The 23573-nt window shown below is 42.3% G+C and overlaps 1 protein-coding gene across 2 annotated transcripts in view; it reads right to left on the bottom strand.

Moving 5' to 3' along the window:
• Window positions 1–23573, bottom strand: part of PRDM1 (PR/SET domain 1) — a 97418-nt gene that overhangs the window by 20569 nt on the left and 53276 nt on the right. The window contains exon 1 of one of the 2 annotated variants that reach the window (XM_075597543.1): window positions 2490–2636. The exons of the other annotated variant lie outside the window; for it this stretch is intronic. The gene's annotated coding sequence lies outside the window, so the exon portion shown is untranslated. Of the gene's footprint in view, window positions 1–2489; window positions 2637–23573 lie in introns of those variants that run through there. 2 annotated transcript variants of the gene reach the window in all.

Here is a 23573-nt window from a genome sequence, read left to right as displayed (position 1 = left end):
TGCTATATACATATATATATATACACATATACATATATATATCACCATTAATATATACAGCAGTAATTACACATGACATAATATAAATAACAAATAATACAAATAACACAGAATGGGAAGAAGCTATTCAGACATAAAAGTAACATTTAGGAAAAGGAGTCCCTACCCTGAAGAGCTTACAATCTAATTGGTAGGTAGAACGTGTACACACATACTACAAATTCATTATTTAAATGTTTGCAAGTTTAATATGACAGCACACTATTTCAATTTTCCTTTTTTTCCAACTTATCAGTCTCTAAATGCTGCAATGTTTACTGTGCATAAACCAGAGACGCTTTAAAAAAAAAAAAAAAAAAAAGACTCAAAGCTTGTGTCCTTGCTTATCTATCCTCCTATCAAAAAGCCTATTGTTTCCTGATGGGTCTCATTGAGGAAGGTGGAGTAAGGAGGTTAATGTTCAATAGGTATCTCTCAATCCCCCTCCAGGAATACAGTTGCTGACAGAAGAGCAACACAGCTCTCATCCAACTTCCTGCACAAATGCAACAAATCAAAGAGAGAAAGAGAGAGAGAGAGCAGGGGACACACAGAGACAGCAGAGGCTGTTTTTCTTCCCTTTCCCAAGCAACTCGTCTTAAAAGACATTATTCTTAGAAGGGATAATCCCACAATGGAGAGTCCATTAAAGGTATTAGGAAGTTCGCAGCGGCCGTGATCTGCAAGAAGGGCCCTGTCCTGACAATAGACAATTAAAGCTGATAAATCTGCACTACTTGTTGCCGTCCTAATTCCTCATAATTGTATGCTGCTTGTCCTGCCGCCTGCCACACGGGGATGATGCATGTCTCGTATAATCTCCCCGAGTACCTGACCTACTTCCTGACATGGTCTTTTCAGGACCAGTCTTCCTCCCCATCTGGACCTTTGCCTGAAGCTTCCCTCTGTCTCCACGGTCAGGCCCCCAGCATACCCCCCTCCCCCCACCGGTGCCCACCACAGTATGGAGGATAGCATGAGACTACAGACTACCCATTGCAAGACACATCCAGATCAATATTCTGCTGTACCAGACAATACACTAATCTGCAATAACAGCTAATCATGCTCAATTTGGCTCACCAGTGATTAAACTGTACTTTTCATTAAGCTCAAGTTGCAAGGCAGATGCAAGTTACAATGACAATCTGAAGAATTAGTCGCCAAACGTACAAAATGGGAACAAACATTGTCGCCACTTAACCATGTCAGAGTTTTTCTGGCACCGAGTGGAAGACTCTACAATCCCATATGCCACTGGCTGCTTGTGCACCCAGCTCTGGTTCAACAAAACGAGTACTCGCGACGACAGCAGCAAAGCAAACATTTTTCTGTAACCAACATCCAATACTTCTTCAGAAACCTAGAAATGCTACCCCCGCCCCCCCCCACCCCCACACACACACACACACAATGTAGTCTTATACAAATGATGCCTCCAATTACAATGCCAGTTTCATCATTGTGATCTTCCACAAGCTCTGATTTAATATCTCAAAATGAGACACTGGAATTGATTCATTTAAACGCGGGGATAGGGCCCATGAATAACGGTGTTCAGGATCTTGCAACGACACCTAGCACGGAAAAGGAATATTCAAGTATAAACGATGCCTCTTTTAAAGTGGCAGCTCTCGGTAATTATTTGAAGCGGGATACGAAATGGGAGCAGAGAGCATAACAATGTAAAATGTTCAACGTTTCGCCACATCGCTTATTTCTGCTGTGTAGTAAACAACTGTATACAAAGCTTGTTTGCTACATTTCCCTCATTACGTGTCGCATCAATCTTTGCCACAGCAGATTGTCAGACTGTTAACAATATATCTCAGATAACTCACTTTTTGTGTGTGATAAAGCAGAAGGAAGCAGCACCCGGCAGGAGCTCAACTGATAAAACGGTGTCAAACTTAAACCATTTGTCAAATAAGAAGGGTCCCTGCTGAAATATGGGGCTTAGAAAGTTGATTTACCCAGTACAGTACATTTAACTAATATAAATAACAGGGAGAAAAGTAAACACTTTTACTCAGCAGTATCTCCAGTGAGCAAAGAGAAGTAACATGAGCCTCACACACCTATCCCCACGGTAAGACGCAGAAACACCTCCAACTGTTTTAATTATAGAGGTAACCTTATTCCTCTAGCTGCCCCTTATCGCTTTCAAATAAACATATATTGAGAAAACCAGTAGAATAATAAAAATATATATATTTTTTTTTTTTAAACTTAGAAAAGTTTCAAATATTACATGGAAATAAATCAGTCATAACCAACAGCAAAAAAAGGAATTAAAAATTACCTTTTACATTACAATGTTGCAGTAAAAAGGAGCCACTTTAAAATGAAGAAATAAAATAATCACAAAAAATATCAACACTCAATTCCTTGTTGGATAGAAATTGCAACCTGGATACATGCAAATTACTATTATAATTTTTTAGTTGTACCTTGATGTATTCCAATATAGCAGGTATCCCGTCTCCAGTAAGTGCATTCCAGAGTTTTAGTCCATGTGTAACATCTGTGACTGTTTCTTACTCATTCACTGTCTGGTATATACACACACTCTCACTGCCTCTTTAAATCTAGTCTTCTCCGAGGCTGTTCCAAGGATTTTAAGTTTCCCCTTACTACAACCTTCTTCCCTCCCCTTGCATCAACTCCACCCCATTTAGTAATTAGGCTTAACAAGAGCAATTAACAAAACAAACTCTTTTTGGCCGTCCAGCCTGATAATTCTGATTGCCAAATTGTTCTAAGATGCACAAGACAGTTTGCTTAGACTGAGTGAAATCAGAAAAAAGAAAAAAACTACACAATAGCAACCCTGCTTAATATATGAATTTGTTTTAGAAGCCACATGGCTTGTTTGCTAGGAGCCCTATAAGGGATAGGTAGATTGTTCTCCCAGGAAAACCTTTGAACAAATAATTGCTACTAACCGTAGGTTTTGATAAGGCCATCTACTTACAAATTTCAAATATAAATCTGACACACGCATAATTGTTTTCTTTTTTTGCTGCTTCAATTCGGCATATTTTAATATATAAAACCTATTAGCTTTCTATAGGACCAATTATAGATCAGCCATTATTGCTTATTTGCTGATCTTCATTTTTGAAAATAAAGCTTACATAAGAAACGGCACCAAAAAAATGACATTACATTTTTTATTTTAAATAGGTTTGAGTTTTGTAATGTTTTAAATGCAAAGTGTAACCTTTAATAACCAACGCTCACTCATCTGAAAACAGAGCAATATGAAAACCATAAGTAACGATCAACCCTTTTTTCATCATCAGAAAGCTCATTCTGGTTTTTATGTTGGATCTATATTTTCAGCTTTATGGATACTTTCAGCATTCTTGTTTACCCAGTTTAAGGGGGTGGAGGGGGGAGAAGGGTAGGGTAAGATATTCACAAAAATACCAAACCTATTCAGCTACAGCATTCATTTGCAATGTGCAAGACGAAAGCTCATCGAAACACAGTCCTGTAGAAATGAGACATACTTTGAGTACAATAGAATGTCTCGTTATAATAGAAGATCTGCACTTTAGAATCATGCATATTTAGTTTGTCATTCAATTTCTAATTGGCAGCAAAAGCAACATGCAAGAACAAAAATTCGTGAAACGTGCCGGGGTTGTTTTTCTACATTGGCAATTTTGGTGGGGCGGGTTTATTCTCTCAGGAGATGTCATTAAAAGTTAACTCAAGTCAGATTCTCTGCATTTCTTTTTACAGCATGATAGGGAGCAGATAGGAAAAATACGATTTCTCAATTCAACATTCCTCTTTACAGCAAGTGCACGCTCAGTTTTCTCTTCAAAGTACAGGTCAATCCCATCATTCACACAGAGAGAATATATTGCTATTAATGATAGACTTTTAATTTAAGGAATATATATATATATATACACACACACACACACACACACACACACACACACACACACACACACACACACACACACACACACACACACACACACACACACTTCACCCTTTCCCTGCAATGCGTTGCAGGCACTTCTGGCAGTGAGTGGAAAATATGATACGGTTGAAGATGGGAGACTAATTAAACGTGCCATTTATGTTTACGTATGTTACATTATAGGGTGCTCTATTGAGAGTATACATCACAATAAGAAATTGATGTTATTTCTGGTATGCCGACTTGTGCATCAAATACGTCGGGGGTGCTCACGTGAAAACCACTCTGCCCCTCTGTTAATGTTAGGCTGGACCTGAAAGTTGTAGGTAGGAACTTTGCGTTTAACACCGAGCTGAATGGAAGAGGAGATGTCTTTCAAATTAAAGTGCTCCAGAATTACTGTTCTTCTGGCTCTTGAAATTCAATGTGGCTTTATCAGCATCTGTTATCTTGGTTTCCAAAATACATGTTTATTTGTTCCCATTGCTCTTTCATCAGTTCCCCCTATTTATTTCTGTCCTCCTGCACCCCAACCTCCCCTCCCTTCCTCCTGTGTACCAAATGACTGACAGTGTGACACTGTGGTGCTCCACCTGTTGGCATTCTTGCCATATCTTGTAGGCTAATGTATCCTATACTAATAAGACATTTGCAACTAGATGATGTATTTTCTACAATTAAAAAAAAATTGTTATCTACTTGAATTTTTTTTTTTTTTAACTAATGTTGCCTCTTAAAAAATGGATTTTATGCTTCAGCAATTATTTACGTCCTTTACCCTCAAGGACATCTGCTTGCATTTTATTTATTTCTGGGGGGGAATAGATCATTTAAATAGGTCTGCTCTACTAAAAGCATATAATGGGTTGGGCAGCTCCTCACATTTAGGATTTGTAAGGAGACGTTTCTAAAAATGTAGTGTCTTGTTGGCAACAGGAAATGGAGAGTTGGCGCCGCTGCCATCCTCTACCTGTGGATATGATCAGAATTCTGGTAATGTGACCATCATACTGTACCGGTTAATCATGGGGAAAATATTAGGTAACATTTGCAGACCTCGCCTCTTGAAACTCATGTCTGAGATAACGGACAATCATTTGAATTTGCCTTTGGTCAATAAAGTCGTGTAACCATCATGCAGCTGGGCTCCATTCAAATAATCCTTCACATCATACGAGTTCTAAGCATGATCTAACCATGAAGATGTGTTGCAAGTTGTGGTATCTTTTAGTGGACCAATTCAAGAATTCCACTCTTTAGATGGACTGCTATGCCGACGCACTCCAAATAATCCACATTTGCAACTTATTTGGTATTGTGATTTTATTATTTCATGATTTATTTTAGAACTGCACTGTGTGTGTGTGTGTGTGTGTGTGTGTGTGTGTGTGTGTGTGTGTGTGTATATGTGTGTGTGTGTGTATGTATATATATATATATATATATATATATATATATATATATATATATACACTCTATGCATGTAAACAATAATAAAAGCTAGATTCCAATCTTCACAGGGGTAAATGTATATCCAAAATGTGCTTCAATTGTCTGCAGATTGGATCATTGGACAGTGGACAAATATTTGTAATTAACGCGCAATAACAAAAAATAATTATATATATATATATATATATATGTATACACACACAAAACATATTCTTTGTAAAGCGCTGAGTACACTTTTGGCGCTATATAAATAAAGACATACAACACAATACAATATCTAAACATTTCACAACAGTTGTTTGAATCTACACTCCTACAGATTCTAATTATAGAGTCCTCAATTAAAGAAACACCTCTATTAAATCTTTTCAATTAAGTGAACGCACCACATGACACAAGCCGGAGCAGCCCATATGCTGTGTTCCAATCACCCAAATATTAAAGCCCTTTTAATTGATTTATCTAAAGAACATTCAACAGATTCAAGGTGGCAGCCAGCCAGGAAATCCCAGAAGTAGATGACAAAAAAGGTGGGAGCGCTAAACCGTTCTCCCAATTTGTTTTTCTTCTTCCTTCTAGGTTCATTACATTAATCCAATCACGGTCCACACAAGCATTTAAGCTTGATCTTTTCCTAAACATCAGTCCCCACAGCCAGGTCCAAAACATGATGTGGGTTTTAAAGTCCATTTTGCACTGACATCGTTCTGTCGGAGAGAACTGCTTTGTCATTTCGCACCATTGCTCGTGTGTAATTTTCCTCCCCAAACTCTCGCATTTTACACAGCGGTAGGATGCAGGTGTCTATAATGTGGATTAGAAAGGTGCAGATCCTAACATTTCAGTCCTGTATTTGAAAAGCTAGATATTAAAACCAATCTCCAAGCAGCAACCAGCTTTACTTTTAAAGCAAAAATCGTTCCCCATTTCCTGGATATTTTTTTCTCCTTTTCAATGTGACATGCTAACCAGAGCGGTATCCTTGTGGCTTGCAACACTGATCAAACTCCCATGAGATTTCCAAGTTTTGGAACTAAATTACTATGTATTGTTGGGGTGGGGAATGTAACATTCAAATGATGCTGATAATTAGTAAAAGAGTGGCAGGGGATAACCTGTGCTTTCATGTACTTTACGTCCCTTCCCGTTAGAAATTAGCTTAAAAAAAAAAAAATCATAAAAAGATCAAAACAACAATGCCATAAAGTTTCAGAACAAACTGTACAAAGTGTGAGTGCATCTACTTTATTGTATCTTCTATATAGGAGGCAAAGTAACGATGAAAGAACACACAAGACCACACAGGAGTGTTCTGGCTCCAAGGAAAGCCCCTCTGTGACCAGCTGTAGTTTGAGAGCCACTGTGTTATGAAGAGCACAGTACACAAGAGTGCATCATTTTTCCAGCAGAAATATTTAGCTTGGCTGCCAGCCAGAGAATGCTGGAAGAATAGACTGAATTAGGGGATTTACCTTCCACGTGCTTGGCACGCGTCGTTGGAGGCTCTTAGCAATTCTCTTTCACGTCTCTGCTTCTCTCCCTCTCTGCCAAAGCATTGTTAGCGGGGGACATGTGTAGTCTACTAAATCATCCAAGGTCGCAATTAAAATATTCCCCACTAACCGTTCTGGAGGGGAAAACAAATGAATAAGCGGATACTGTTGGATTTCAAGACATTGGACTAGTGATATTATTTAACCCCTTTATTGCCAGATTGGTCTGAAATAAATAAAACTAGGTATGGGTGTGCATTGGCACGCGCGCGCGCGCACACACTTGTGTATTCTATTAAAAGTGAATTAAGTCTTAATGCAGTGGTCAAATTATTGGACCACGTGTTGAGAAAACCATCAGGGTGAAATGCAGCAGAAGTATACGTATTTATTAGTCAATCCCTGCTATGTAATGAGTGATGCATGTTCACACACCATTAGGATGCATGAAGACATTTACACCCCATTAACCGAGGGGACGGGGGAAGGGTATTCTCACTTGCTCTGGCAGTTCTGTTCCAGTTTCACTGCTGTGAATGCATTAACAGCCCACCACAAACACTTCATTTATTTCCATTTATGAAACACATCAGAACAAAGCCTCCAGAAGACTTGCACAGTCCTCAAGTACAACGTGGAATTAGAAGAGTGGATGGGGACATTAAAACTTTAATATAATGCATTTTTGCGTGCACATTTATGGTAATAGAGAAAAACGCATACTTTGCATCTATTAAAATAAGGCACCAGCTCTTTATACTCATTTCCAAACTAGGATAATGAACAAACCGCCTTCTAAACCTAGATCATCAGAAGTTTTAAACTGGATAACTTATTTTTGTGCTTTTCATTCAAAAGGTTTATAATGATGATTGTTGTCTTTTTGTTAGCAATAAAATCAAGCAAAATATAATATTATGCGTCATGCACAGTGTGTGTGTGTCTGTCTGTGTGTTAAGGACAGCCTCACTTTTAAACGCCAACACAATATTCAGAACAGGCATGAATTGCTCCAACTGCAGCAGCACAGACAGTACAAATGTCAGAAGACCAAATGCATACATCAAGTGCTTCCATTGAAAGAATCGGGACGCTCATTACACTCGTCGTCTGATTTGCACAGAACACTTGCATTGCTGTACCGCATGTTGTTTTCACCATACCACTTCTATTTTATTCTCTTTGGGGCAGTGCTTTCTTGTGTACTTTGAAGTGTGTTGCTGCTCCCAGCCTTGTACTGTTCAGTGGCACTGTATGTTATAATGTCTGTGATAGAGATGTGCAACATTTCCAGGCAAAAGCAGCAATAAGTGTCAGAAATTCACCAGGAATTAAAAACCTCTCTCCCTCTCCGCTCAGAATACCAACTTCCCCAAACGTGAGAAAGTGTCCACTTCACACGAGTGTAAAACTTTCCAGAGGATGTAAAGATTTACTCATCTTTAGTCTAGACTGTTAACGTTATGGTTATAGCTCTAGAAAACAAAAATATGTTCATTAGAGATACTAAAAATGTCGCCCGTTTGCAGCTCCTCTGCTCTGCAGCGGTTTATCCCTGGAAACAATAGCAGGGCACCATAATTAGTCATACCGATAGCGTAGCTATAGTCGCTGTGTTATAACACCCTCTGCCAGGATGTGTAGTTGGCATTGAAATGATGGGCATCCATCTGGCCTTACAGATAAACACGGTCAAAACCTTGCAGGGAACCAAGACCCGCAGCTTGGCACGTTGGTAGCAAGGGGGGTACAGGGGTAGTTAAGCCAGTGGGACTAGCCTGATGTAACCATGCTAATATTCAGAGACCTCACACGATGAGAGGCAGGAGTAACATGTCACACAGTGCATTAAATCTATGTCCTTGTGATCTTTCGCAGTTCTATACAAAGCAAGGATCAACTCTGCAACACAGCACTTCTCATACAAACACAACTGCAGTGTATTCAACCATTACATCATAGCAATACAATTTTAAAAACACCAACATGATTTTATTTATAACGTATATTTGTACGTTAAATGTAGGCATTTTTGTCATTTATGAACATGCAAACGTTTAGGGTATGGAAGCTTTAAAGATGGCCGTCCTTACTGCAATTGTGTTTGCTACGGTGATTGAAGTAGAATGAGTCTGCAGCCCTAGATTTAGATTAAAGGTACACTAAAAACAGCCAAAAAAACGAGCGTGTAAACATTATACACATGATTTAAAAGAAAATGTAATTTCATCTTATATGTAATCGGTGACCATTAAAGATCACAAATATTGCTCCTTTCATTGAATCAAAAGGAAATTATTAATTTCCCCAAAATTTTAGTTTCAAATTTTCTTTCTTCTGCAACCGATTAATGTGACAACCACAGAAGCAGCAAACTCTTCCCAAACCTTTCTTCATTAAAATCTTATTTGCCTAGTAATCTCCTTTGATCGCTAAAGTTATAAGAATCCCCACCCACCTCCCGCTCCCCTTTTTGATAGTATCAGCGTATAGCTTTTGACCAGGCAGCGTGATGAATTAAATGTATGACAGTTATGACAGGTGAGGAGTGCTTGGTTGGGGCTTACACAGCAGGGATAAGACAAAGCCCCCATTTAAGAACAAAACCCTACCCGATGGCGAGGCCATTAATGACCAACCACAGAATCACTCTTTATTCGTCCTCCTAGATGAAGAGCAAGCTGATATCACAGACAAAGCATTGTTAGCACGGGGACCGTTCCTAAACCAAGCAGCACAGGCCACTCATTTAAAAAAAAAAAAAAATCTGCTTGCTCAGCATTTGACGTGCGTGGGTTTCAGGGCTTTTTACGCAGGATCACCCATAAAATGGTCGCATTAAAAATTCAACCACAAGTTTACAGCTGGCCTAAGTGGAATTATAGTCTATAACCCTGAATATCTATCTGCAGGGATCTAGCTAAGCCTCAGGGAGAGACAAGTCCAGCATTACAAATCCAAGACATTTTGGAAGTCAATCCATTAGGATTAATAGGACAGCCCTTTGATTTTGGAGGCCGTGGCCTAAAATATGGAAGCAATGAACTCTCAAATCTTCCTATGTCTCGGCCTCTCATCGCATAGCTTATTGACCCCATTTTTTTTTGCTAAGTACACCACTAGTTCTGAACAAGAAATGACAGCCATTTACCTCACAGAAAAGGAACACCAATGCAGATTTCTTTTGTAATTGTGCCTAATTTGGCACTCAAATGTGTAAAATAATAGCTGGGATCCTTGATCTTAGTGTGCCATTTGGATTTCTCCTTAACCCTGAATATTTTAGCCCTTTTTAACTCTTTAAACGACGAGTTACATTTGCTTCGTTTCTCCTCTTTGCTGGACCTTAAGGCCAGACACCACTTCCCTATAGTGTCCGGATGAGCAAGTCATAACAAAGTTGTAGAGCAACTTCATTTAGAGGCGACACAAGTGGTCTATTTAAAGGATACAGAACAGTTGCATTGCCAAGCTGGTATTGTGTGTGTGGGGAATGAAGTGCGTTTCTGGTCACTTCATGCAGTGACTGTACGGAAATCAATACCCCCCTTCAGTGCCCGAGTTACATTCACTAAGCCCTTTTAGTACATGAATTATGAGAGAGAGAGAGAGAGAGAGAGAGAGAGAGAGAGAGAGAGAGAGAGAGAGAGAGAGAGAGAGAGAGAGAGAGAGAGAGAGAGAGAGAGAGAGAGTGAGAGTGTGTGTGAGTGTGTGTGAGTGTGTGGCAGTGTTACGAAGCAGTTTGCTTTAACTGTTTTTACCTTCTTTAATTTTATGTACATTACATGAAGGGAATTTATTTTATATCAAAACAGAGTCCTTACACTTGAGTAATAATGCTTTTGATCTTTATTGGTAAATACACTGGGCAGCAGTGGTGCAGACATCTCACTGCATAGCATTCCCAGATATGACCCAAAGTAAACTGTTGAAAAGGCTGTAAACTGAAAAACGTAATACTATATATACATATATACACACACATATATACATATATAAATTAAGTCCTTTGTTGAACTTCTTTCTATGATAACAATTCATATCTGAACTTCCGACAATCTCCTTTCATAGATGCCAGGTACGCTTCCTAATTCAAGACATTTGTCTTGTGTGATCTCCCAGCCTGTAGGTTAGAGTTCCACTTGAAAAGACCAATCAGATCTGACGTGTGGCCCTCAAGCTCTTCCTCCCTGCAGCTGAGCCCCTACGTGTTGAACAGGCCTGGATTATGTCTGTCCACAGCTCAGCACGCACAGAGCAACATTCTGAAGAAGAGTCAGAGAGGACATCCAGGAAAACTGCTTTCAGTACCTTATCTGAGTGACACAACACTTAACTTTCACCACCTGGGTCTAGCCTTGGAGAGGAAACAGTTGTGCTTAATTATTGTCTCCTTACAGATCCCAGACAACTACTGTTTAATCATATATCCAACTGATATAGGCTAGCGAAAAAAAAAGCTATTTTTAGTGAGGACAGTGATTTTCCTCCTTTCATGTATGAGTAATGTACTTCCTTCTGGTCTCTGCCATACCACAAGCCAGTCCACACCAGATGCTGGATATTAGGTAAAATTAGAGACCGGGCATCATATCCCACGTGAAGTGCTTTGATGTTTGAACTTAACTCACTTGAAGCTATTTTTAATTAAAGATATCCTATGTTTCTTCTCTGTCTTTCACTCTTTACTGAAATTGTAATTAAGATAAGTTGCACTAATGCTTCCGGGACAAAAAATAAATAAATAAATAAAAAAGTTATTGTACTATGTGTTGTGACAAAAAGTCATTCCATTCCTGGTGTAGGTAGGGGCATGATCAGAACAGATTTGTACTGGGCGGGTCTGCAAGGGATTGCAAAGAGTAAAATACATTCATGTTAAATTCATACCTGCCAGCCTAAGTAACTCGTAAGTTTTATATTCTATATCAAGTGCTCAATTTATATTATTTTAATAATTTTGCTGTTGATCCATTAGAACACTTGGCGATCTCCTGCCAGTCACTCAATATTTTTTAAGCAACTGCTAACACTCTTTTCCCCACAGATAAGGGGTTCATTTTAGACTGTTGACCAAACAAGACACACACAGCCAAATCTGTTCCCAAAGTGGTGTAACAAAGCTGCACCCGTTTTGTCAGACACAATTATATTGCTTGTAATGGAAATACAATTTTAAAAAAGCTGGTTGCAGATTTTGCTCAAGCTTTGAGCTGCGACACTTAAGATTGGTGTATATCCAAGAGCTTGCACACACTATTCACAAATAGGTTTAAAAGCCAATGTGTAGGATCTATTAAACGGCTTGTAAAACGCTTTAAATGGTCGGCGTAACTATTAGTTACTTATTACACACGAGGTGTCGAAGCTGCTCGAGATGACCTGTGCCTGACCCACGCTGCAGCTCAGCAAGTTTTGCGCAGGCGGTCACCGTCAGGAAGCACTTTGCTGAAACCTTGCCCTTTAAAAACAGCACAAGGAGAAGAAACAGTTCAGGCCATGTAGGAGCCATTCGTCCAGATCTGCCACTCCTCAGGACATATCACTTCCATCCTATTGGAAATCATCCATCTTCATTTGCTTTCTGCTGCTGTTATTTCCTCTGACTTTCCAAATGCAGACAGGGGTTGCCATTATGTTCTGTTTTACCTTTCTGTGCCACTGCCCAAAACCGTGCAATGAGCAGACACAAACATACATCACTGTCAGCTAACAAATAATTGTTCAGATTAGTAGTATCATTGGGCTCCAGAGTGGAACGGTAAGGAGGGATTTCCTCCCTAGTTGTAACCTACACAACCTAAATAAAATGGTGTCCACACATTTGAAAGACCTCAGAACAAGGTTGAGAATGCTCCCCTCCACACAAACCTTTGCCTTCCTTAAATGTGGTTAACTACTGTAGTAAAATGTAAATATAGCAGCGATTGTAACACAGCATAAAAAGTGCCCCCCCTCCGCGCTCTCCCTATATACACAGTATGTTATGTTGTATAGCCAAGTTGCACATCAGTAAACGGAAATTGCTTGTTTTTCTCATCTATATTTTATATATTGTAGAGAAGCTCATGAAATTACTAACAGTTACATTTCTGCAATTAAGCTAATTGCAGCGTGATCAATATTCGTTTTCAGCGAATCAAGCTTCCATGGGCCAATTCAGGGCATATTGGATAAGTCCCTATGTAGGCATGGCCATGCAACCTATACTTCCCACACTGGTCTTGGATGCTTTTAGGTTTCCTACTCATATATCTGAATTGTGTAAGGGATTGCCAAGGTTTGATTTACTGGGTAACTGAAAATAGGTGAGAAGTCTAAAAATCTGTAAGTAGGATCCCTACTGATTCCCACTGTGAGCTGCCCAATCCCTCTAGTTCATGATGTGTTCCCACTTCTTTCCTCTAGGTTTACCCTTACATGTTTAAAATGCCATTGACAGTGTTCTTTTTTTTTTATTTATTATTATTAAAAAAAGCCTCTACATTCAAATAGTTTCTTCTACAAATATTGCTGCTACTTAAATAGTTGGAAAGAAACTGCAAGTGAAAAGACAGTTTGTGACCTAGGGAAGCCAGCTGCTCCAAACATGAAGTACTGAGATTCTCAACAACAACAGCAAAAAAAAAAAGCACAAATTATAATAAATCACATTTATTAACTTGCCTCATCCTGTCCAGTAAAATATCAAAAAAAAAATCTAAACACATATGTTAAAGTTGCAGTTCTCAAATCTATTTTGCATATTTTTGAAACGGCAACGTAACATTTAACCAGTGCTTTTGTCATTTGCCAAAATGGTTCACGTTTTAATCTTCGTAACCCAATATGTTATGCCTAAATTGCGCAGTGACATTTTGCAGTCATAAACATACAGAACTGTGACCTAAAGAAAGCAAACAGCATTTGATAAAATGCGGCTTTATGCAGCAGCCTTATGTAAACAATTCCCTGGAGATCAACATATTGTTTCTAGTGGAGTACAAACATTCGTGAGATCCATAACCTCGATGTGGAAAACAGGCCTACGCAGTCTGTGAATCAAGTACATGCCATGTCCCGAATCACGTGGCCATCCTTGAGCAATTTCTCACACTTATAATACACTTATGTTTTATGCAAAACAGATGCGTGCCTTTAGGGATAAGCATCCCCTTTTATTCTTGTACTGAGAAAGTCCTCTTTAATTAAAACAGGAAATACAAATCTCCCTGTCTAGTTCTGCAGCCCTGCATCTAACAGCTGTCTGCAATTTTGGATTCAACGGTTAGCTGTTCCCAATGTGGTTGAGCTGGACTCCTTGAGCACTTCTCCAGTCCAATGCACCCATATGCATACACGCTAATACACGCCAAACAGTAAACACCGATAGGCCCTTTGAGTCTATAGCTGTTTAATCAATAACCCATCATAGGCTCCAGAAAGGGACGAAGGAACCACAAAAATAGCGACTTGGTAAAGTTTACCGTTTCGCAAAATGTCTCAACATTCATCAATCAAATTCAATGCAGGATAGACTTGTGATTACAAATGACCAAATGTCTTCAAATCGGCTTTGTTGCATTTTTTTTTAACACATCTTTCTCAGATTTTGGGGTTTTAAAAAAATGTTGCGAACGTCACATTTGCTCGAAATGTCAACGATATCGCCAGAACTTTGCAAAAATGGCAATATATAGCCGTGGCCTAGATTTAGGGCCACGTGACCAGCACATTAACTTTTCAATGTTTGCCACGCTTCGGTGTGGGTGGGTCTGAAACTTGTAGATTTTCACCGTTGAGGGGGCAAAGAAAAAAAAAAAGGCAAATGTTGTCTGGTTTGCAAATTTCATAAAACAATTCACACATCTCTACTTTAAAAAAATATAAAAAAATGGTATTTACAAACCCCAAAAGGATGCCATTAATCACGGAAAATATTGCATTATATTCCATGTACGCAATAATATAATGGGAATACCTTTGACCCTGAACCAAAGGCTAGAAATATATTCATAGCAGTAGAAAAAAATAATATATCCATGTTTCTTTCTTAGAACATCAGCACAAAACGGATTCTACAAGCTAGTTCACCAACTGTTTTAGTTTCCAGACTAGAGTACAATCAATTTGTTTGAAGCGCTTTCTCCGTGCAGCTAACAGGAGGCACGTTTATCCATCGTGTCTGGCTTCTAGCACACAAACTCACAGTTGATCAGATATGCATACTGATGATTGGGTTAGAAAAAGACCACAAACTGATTTTCACACCTGTCATAGCTAGATTAATAAACCCACTAATTGCTCTTTAGGAACGGCCAATTAGTTCTAGTTAAACAGCTTTAATGGGGGGGAGGTCACAGTCTTTTATCACAAATCAAGAGTTTTTTGTTCCGTATAAGAAGCACCACCCGGGAGATTGGTGGACAAAAATCTTAACAAAAATGTACAGCACACATTCCCCAAACACATATTATTTCACATTAAAGGGGGCGGGGGACTTTAGGATTTAGAAAAATGCCATGATTTCTGAGGAGAAAATATCAATTGTTTTAGTAATAATAATAATAATAATAATATATATACACACACACACATGTATATGTATGTATGTGTGTGTGTGTATACACACACACACACACACACACACACACACACACACACACACACACACACACACACACACACACACACACACACACACACACACACTTAACAGTACTCCAAACTAGATTTGTTTCATAATCACCAACACATTCTCAACAATTAGGAATGAGTGTTTTGTAATGTAAGATCCATCTATTAGTTTTTCAAATATAGGCATGAAATGCTATTGAAAATAGTAATATATAATGCACAGATAGGACTTTGCACAGATTAACTTGTTTCTTATAGCAGGAGGCCTATTGATGGCGGAGGTGGATGGGCCATGAAAGTACAAGACAATGATGAGAATCAGGTTACATGAAAAGAACGTAGCCAAGTTATCTACATAGTGTAGGGTTTGTAATTCTGATTAAAAACACTGAAACTGGGGAAGACCAAACCCAAAAAATATTTAAGCGACAGGCCCAGCTCTTATGCAGAATGTGTAAGTTGTTGTCTTGGGTCATGTGGGTTTCCAAGCAAATAAAAGAACTGTTTCAGGGATGGATGAGTGTCAGAGATACCCAACAGGCACCCCCGAGGGGATTTAATCCAACCCCAGATACTGTTGCTGAGTGAAAGTAGGCTTGCTGGGAAATCAATGGAAACAATTTACAAGAGATGGTGGGTGGGTGGGAGGTTTGAGGGAGAAAGAGAGAGACTATGGCAAGACAGTGGGGAAAAAGACTAGCCCCAAATAATATTGCTACCTGTTGCGCCCCCCACACCCTCTGGGAGATCTTGCCTAAGCTACAGGTGCTTGTTACCTGTGTGGGTCCAGGAGAGATGAGCGTCCGCAATGGTAAGGGGGAACAGGACAGGCTTTTCATGATCTTTCCGTGGTGTCAGCGCCTCCAGTCACAGCAGGCTCCAGGGTTCCTGGAGACAATCCCCACTATGACAGACTTCTCTCTCATACCCCTACCCAATATACTGTTACTTAGCCAGGCTTATATAAAAAGGATTCTTTATTGAAGCAGCCACTGCAGTTGGTATTACAGCGCATGCATCATATTTTAGAATGGGTCCCAGACCTCTGGATGGTGCTGGCCTTCTTGCAATATTGAGGCCATGTGCTCTGCACAGATCTTGGGCTGCACTCAGCTCCAAGAGGAGCTGAAGGCATGTCTCAACCCCAGGAGGGGCTGAGCTGAAGGCTTCTCTACCCCAGGAACGAGAGACCTGGAATGAATATAATTTGGAACACTTCCTCTCTAAGGCACAGAGGGGGAGAGAACAAGGTCTGCACCTTGATTGGCTGTACACAGACCCTGTTTCACCTCCACCCCTGTCACTCAGAGAGGCAGCATGAGGGAGGGGGGTAAACCCACAGGATAGCCTGACACTGCCTGTAGCTATCAGGACTTACGTGACAGGAGACAGAAAGTATAGTCTGGTCCAGCCATGGCTACACTCTCCCCTTGGGAATTTCACCTATGTCCTCACTGTGATCAAATTTGGGGCACCATCCAGTAACCTGGAGCCTGCAATACAGAAACAGGTTACAGCAGATGGAGACGTGCTAAACCATATCATCCACTGATTACAGTGATGATGATATAACAATTCTTCCAACGGGAAGACGGATAGAATCCCTACTTGTAATACTTGGGGTCGGGTTTCTTTACCACCCACCCATCAAACATCGTGATCCAGATGAAATGTATTTTAGGCGAACCAGGCTTCTGTCGAATTTCCACCCTATCCTTACAAATGCACGTACCCACTAACCACTCTGCCATAATGGAGCATGCTTTAGACTTGGTGATAAATTCGTTGTGGCTGTTTTTGGAATGGAGATAATCTAAGACAGCCTCTGTTTGAGCCAATCATGCCTGTTGTCTTCTATTTCCTGCATGATAGGCTCAGGTAAATTCGTACCCATGAGACTGACGGTACCTGGAGTAGTATAGCCCGGTCAGCTCGGCTAAATTGTAATATTTTGCGGCCAGCTCCTTGGCCAGGCAGAACCCAAAATTTAGGCTCACTAAGTTCCATCTCTTCATACAAAATGGAGGGTCCCTTAGGTATCCGTACCCCTAACTTGATCTCCTCTACCCTTTAACAGAGGGCTTCAGCTACTTCTTCAGTTGTAAATTGACAGTCCTCCACCAGTAATCTAATACAGGACCATCAACCAGCAGTAGCCGGGTCCTGTTCATACTGGGAGGTGTAGCCCTTAAACATAGGGTCTAACCACTTAAGGGGTTCCCCGGACAGATGTTATAGATTTGGGTTACTGGACCTAGCGTCCATCTGAGAGGACACTCCAGACATAGCTGACTGTTGTGATAGAGAGGAGTCTCTAAAAGACCTGAATGACCCAAGGGATCTAGCCACTGGTATACGACTGGGCGTAGGTATTTCTCCCTCTGACTCATCAGACATACCCCACTATCCCCCAAAATATCAATCCCTTACATCAGTGGAAAATTTAGGGGACACATCGTCACTGGAAAAAGGGGACAACACAAAGGTGGATGCAGCCAGGTGTAATAGATGGGGTCATGGCACAGTCCTAAACTGGGGTGGCATGGGACTAAAGGCCAATGGTCGAGGCCTAGAAGTGTCCCGCACAAGTCCCTCTGGAGTGGGCTTACCCTTACCCCAAGGTGGTAGTATCAGGGGGCACAAATGGGCCGGTGAAGGGACATGGGCAGCTGGGACAGGGCCTATCAATGTCCATGACAGTCCAGGGTTGGCAAGCTTACCACGACCCTAAGTGAGGGGTAGTGGGGTGGTATCAGGGGTCCGATTACCCCTTTCTCTGAGTGGGGTCTTGTTGGGGACAAGGGCAATAGTGAGTTGTCCATCACTCACCCCTGAAGACTTCAGTGGAGGTTCCGCAGCTTGCACGGCCACCATCTTGCTGACGTCATCATGGCTGGCCGATCTCACGGGATCTCCAGATAGGCACCAGTCCGGTGCCGTGGATGATGTCACGTTCGGCACACCGAACAAGGCCCCGCCTGGCTCCTTGTCCGGACAGGCCGCAGAAGAACCCGGGCTGAAATAAGAAGCTGGAGCCTCATCCATCCGAAGGTAGGGGACGACTGCTGGCTCCCCAGGATCCTCCACAGGCGGCTCCTTCACTTCTCTGGCGTTGTCCTTGGACATATGGCTCCTCCGACGCTCCGGAAGCACCACAGCCTTTTGGATGGACGACTCTGGATCAGGACTCTGCCGCAGGACACGGGAAGGTGAACATTTCTTTACAGGTGTCTGGCAGTTTGCTTCTTCTTCTGAAGAGGAGAGTAAGGACACATCCTCCGGGCCGATATGTCGAGGCACCCCGCATTCCCTGGTGGCCATTGGCACGGAGCTTGCCCGCTCCCGCGCTGCCAGGGGAAGCGCACCCAACACCCCCGGGGCAGTTCACTCACCCTCCTAGTCCGCCGACACTGGTTCTGGTCCTGGAGCCGACTGGGACGTGGGGGCCGTCTCAGGCACCGGAACACAGGGGCCTTGGTTTGCAGATAGCAGGGCACACTGGTCTATTGCTGGTTCCGCGGTGTACTGGTCATGGTAGGCCAAAGTAGGTACCTTTGGCACCGGACCACATGAGCATCCAGGCGCGATGGTCAGGGCACACGGGCCCACGATATTAGCGGCAGCAGGGCAGAACTCTGCAGGGGCCGCACCGGTTGGTGTGGAGACCCGTTCAATCACTTGAAAAACGTTGGCGGGCCTAGGGCTGGCAGGCCGCATGAATAAGGCATGCAGTGCTGGCACCTCACGGTGGGGTTGTGTCGCCCCCAGGGAGCCTTCGATTGGCTCTTAGGTGTTGCCCCATCCCCTAAGTGAAATATCGGGCAGATCAATGAGTGACTGGGCTCTGGCTGAGCCAGTCACAGTGATGGGTGGGGGCGTTGGTTTGGCGCCAAATAGCTTGCAATTGAACTTTGCCGAAAGCTTGTATGTTGCTTTGCAAGCCCATACGGTCTCTTTTTTCTAGCGGGAACGCCATTTTGAGAACACAGTCCATGCGGCAAACTCCATTTTGAGCAAATATCCAGATAGAGAAAGTCGCACAGCCAAAGAGAGAGTGGGTCAAAGCTACTAAAAAATAACCTTTATTGATCCATAAAAGAGAGAGGGAGGTACAAAAACCCTCCTACATGTTTCGTGCACCAAGCACTTTATCAAGGAGTTTTTTGAGCAGACAGCACAGTTCATAATGAACTTAGGTACACAGGCTCCACCAGCACTAACTGAAAGGGGTCCATCCCTATATTGAGTAAGATCCCTATGTTGAGTAAGATGAAGGGTACACTCTACCTGGACAATTTCCCACAGGGAGCGCCCCAATAAGCACATTTCTTTAAGGTCCCAAGGGTCTCCAGCAACAACTGAAAGGGCCCTGGGACTAGTATTTTCTTTTAAGCAGCTAGAAGGGTACACGCTCCCTGGATTTCCCGTCAGGGTACGCCCCAACCACTGGTCTGGATTAAGATGAAGGGTTCACACTTCCTGGAATATTTCTCACAGGGTACACCCCAACATAGTCTTTATCTTTAGAAAGGGTATAGGCAACCCCTCCCTGGTCTCGCATCAGAGAGAGGTTCCCCCTTCCTTAACTCGAAATGGGTGCCCAGGGTCCCTGGTGAAGCATCAGGAGCCCGGCCCCGGCCTCTTCTTTGCTGCACTGCTGCAATGTCCTAAAAGTCTACCCTGTTCTGCCTCTCAGCAGCGCCTCCAATTTTAGCGCTGCTTCCCCTCCCCCTCCCCGCTCTCCCTCTGGGATATCTTGCCTAAGTTACAGGTGTTGTGGTGCTCGTTACCTGTGAGGGTCCAGGAGAGATGAGCGTCTGCGATGGTAAGGGGAAACAGGACAGGCTTTTGGCAGTCCATGTTCTTTCCGTGGTGTCAGCGCCTCCAGTCACAGCAGGCTCCAGGGTTGCTGGAGACAGTCCCCACCATGACAGACCTCTCTCATACCCCTACCCAATAGACTGTTACTTAGACAGGGGTATATAAAAAGGATTCTTTATTGAAGCAGCCTCTGCAGTTGGTATTACAGCATATCCATCATATTTTAGAATGGGTCCCAGACATCTTGATTGTGCTGGCCTTCTTGCAATATGGAGGCCTTGTGCTCTGCACAGATCTTGGGCGGCACTCAGTTCCAGTAGGAGCTGAAGGCATGTCTCAACCCCAGGAGGGGCCGAGCTGGAGGCATGTCACTACCCCAGGAAGGGGAGACCTGGAATGAATATAATTTGGAACACTTCCTCTCTAAGGCACAGAGGGGGAGGGCACAAGGTCTGCACCATGATTGGCTGTACACAGACCCAATTTCACCTCCACCCCAGTTACTCAGAGAGGCAGCAGTTGGTAAACCCACAGGATAGCCTGACACTGCCTGTAGCTATCAGGACTTGCGTGACGGGAGGTAGAAAGTATAGTCTGAACCAGCCATGGATACACATATACAGACAGACAGACAGACAGACAGATATATGTAAGCCCATTTTTGCCACTTTGCAATTAAGCTATGAAACTGGAATATGTCATATGTACTGAATAAGATATATGCTTTGCACTAATTCACTGGTTACAATTTCAGAAAAACTCTGAGACTGGCCCTGAGGTCTGCTCGAGAGCTAGGACCCCTCTCTAAGGCCGCGGTCCCAGTGTCTATTGCTGCGCTCACTATGGCGTGCGCTGCAGGAACAAGCTCCGCCTGTCAATGAAGCCGGTGCCAATAGCTGCCTGCTCGCGCGTGCAGCGATCTCTATGCGATACCAGATTTTCTGTCGACAACAATTTTGAGTTTTCTTGTGGCGACGGAGTGCTGATCCACAGATCGCGGCTTTCACTCGTGCATGTGCCGCCAGCTGCGCGTGCAGCAGTAAGGACTGGGGCCGTAGCCTAAATGTAAGTGCCAAAATATCCGAATGACTAGTACAGACCTCCACCCCTCCCCACACACCAATTACCATTTGCGACCTGCCAACCAGGATATGCCTACACATATAATTTTCTGCCGAAGATACAATTTATGGTGAACACTGATCCTTGTCTTATTTAAAGGAGCAGGTCCCCCATACATGTACAGGAAGCAGGGTGTCTCCCAAATTAATTTCAGCTCCGGGTACTTCCTGGTTTCCCAGATACATACATACTGTCCCCTCCAGGCGAAACCAAAATGGAGGTTTAAATCACACGTGGGCCACTAAGAAGCCACAATATTATCTATTTGAAACCTCCATGAAGTATTAGCAGCACCTTCTTTGGTAAGTATCTCAGGAAGCAGAGGGTCCGGGGACCCCCTGCTTCCTATATAGATTTAAAAATAAAAAGGGGGGTGGGGGGACGAGGCAGAGGGAACGGATACTTGAAACAGGGTTTTAATTCTTGCCTGGCAAGGTCACTTACCTTAATCATTTTATAGAGATGCAGTGTACCCACACAAGATGTGGGCATGTTTTCATTCATTTCAATGTGCAGTCTGTCGTACCAACATATATCATAAGTTAGGACAATGTAAAATACTAACATTTTAATTTGTAATCAGTGTTCTATAATATAATCCATTTACGCTATACCGGTATCTAAAGGTTTAACAGCAAAAGGCGCAATAACCATCATACATGCCACTTTCACTAGTGGCTACTTAAAGACCCCCATACATAGCGGAGGAAAGAATGCTATAGCAAGTCTAATAGTTGCAGTATTGACGTTTCAAGAAAAATCACAAAGTCTCACAAACCGAAGCGAATGGCCTTCCCACCAAACTCCATATCTTCCCACTTAAAATCAGAAAGTTTGAATACTGCATGAAAACAAACCAGTCCAAAGGTTACTCTCATACCCACTCAGCAAACAGGGCAGGGAGGCTAGTTAATAAACACCACTGCACCCCCTCAATTACAGCAATAAATTGTTCAATTGGTTAAATGTCCACAGTTTCAGCTGAGAACTCTTCTAAAGGCTGTTTAGCTAGCAAACTATTACATCACTCAACAAACACAAATCAGCCAGCGAGGGCCTTTGCAATGAGTCTTTGGAATCAACTGAACGGATGTCAAACATTCACAATAAACTATTAATTCTAAGAGACAGTTTGGGCAAAATAAAATAAGCACATTTCTTACAAGTTAAAGTCATATTCAGCAACTGGGAAGACAATAGCTGCCTATTAACAGTTTGCTTGATGTACGGATACACAAGGAGGCCGTCTATAAAACAGCAATGGCATGAGTGACTTGTAAATAAGGTTTGCATGGAAGACCGTAAATAATATAATCCACTGACCCACAAAAAAAAAACCTAACAACTTTATCATCAGACCCAGGGGTGTCAATTAACTAAAATCTTCCGGCGGCAAAACAGCACCATATTTATCAAAGGAAAATAATCCCATTAAAAGCAATTGGAATTTGAGAAGTCTGGTGGATTCGTGGTAGGTTGTGGTACCTTTTACTGAACCAACATCAGAGTTTTCATAGATCAAATCAGAACTTTCAAAAGCTCATAGGTCCCCCTGCTTCAAGTGTGCTGCACGGTGTATGTACTGTGAAGAGGACCGATGAAATCTCTGTACACTATACTGTTGGTTTGTTAAAAGGTATCACACAAACCTGTAACAAAGCTGCTTCACTCCAGTCCTCAAGGGCCACCAGCAAGTCAAGTTTTAAGGATATCCCTGTTCCAGCACCAGGTGGCTCAACCAGTGGCTCAGTCAACAACTGATTGCCACCTGTGCTGAAGCAGGGATATCCTTAAAACCTGATCTGTTGGTGGCACTTGGGGATGGGAGTTGGCCACCCATGCCCTACATCAAGCATGTCAAACTCGCGGCCCAATATCTTTGAGGCCAAGCCAATGTGTCCCGGTTACGGCGGCGGTGAGGAGGATGCGGCAGCTGGTAAGTATTCTCTATGTTCAGTATCGGGGGGATTGGATGAAGGGCCGCATGGGATTGAATGAAGGAGGCGGGGCTTAGAATGCCGGCCGGGACGCAGCGGATTGGTCGCAGACAGGTCAGAGGAAGCCGGGGGCGGGGCTTCCGCTTTGTGCAG

The sequence above is a fragment of the Ascaphus truei genome, chromosome 4 (assembly GCF_040206685.1).
Source record: "Ascaphus truei isolate aAscTru1 chromosome 4, aAscTru1.hap1, whole genome shotgun sequence".
NCBI classification, from domain to species: domain Eukaryota; kingdom Metazoa; phylum Chordata; class Amphibia; order Anura; family Ascaphidae; genus Ascaphus; species Ascaphus truei.
Note: the sequence above shows the minus strand (reverse complement) of the source record. Positions and strands in the feature narration are given on the sequence as shown.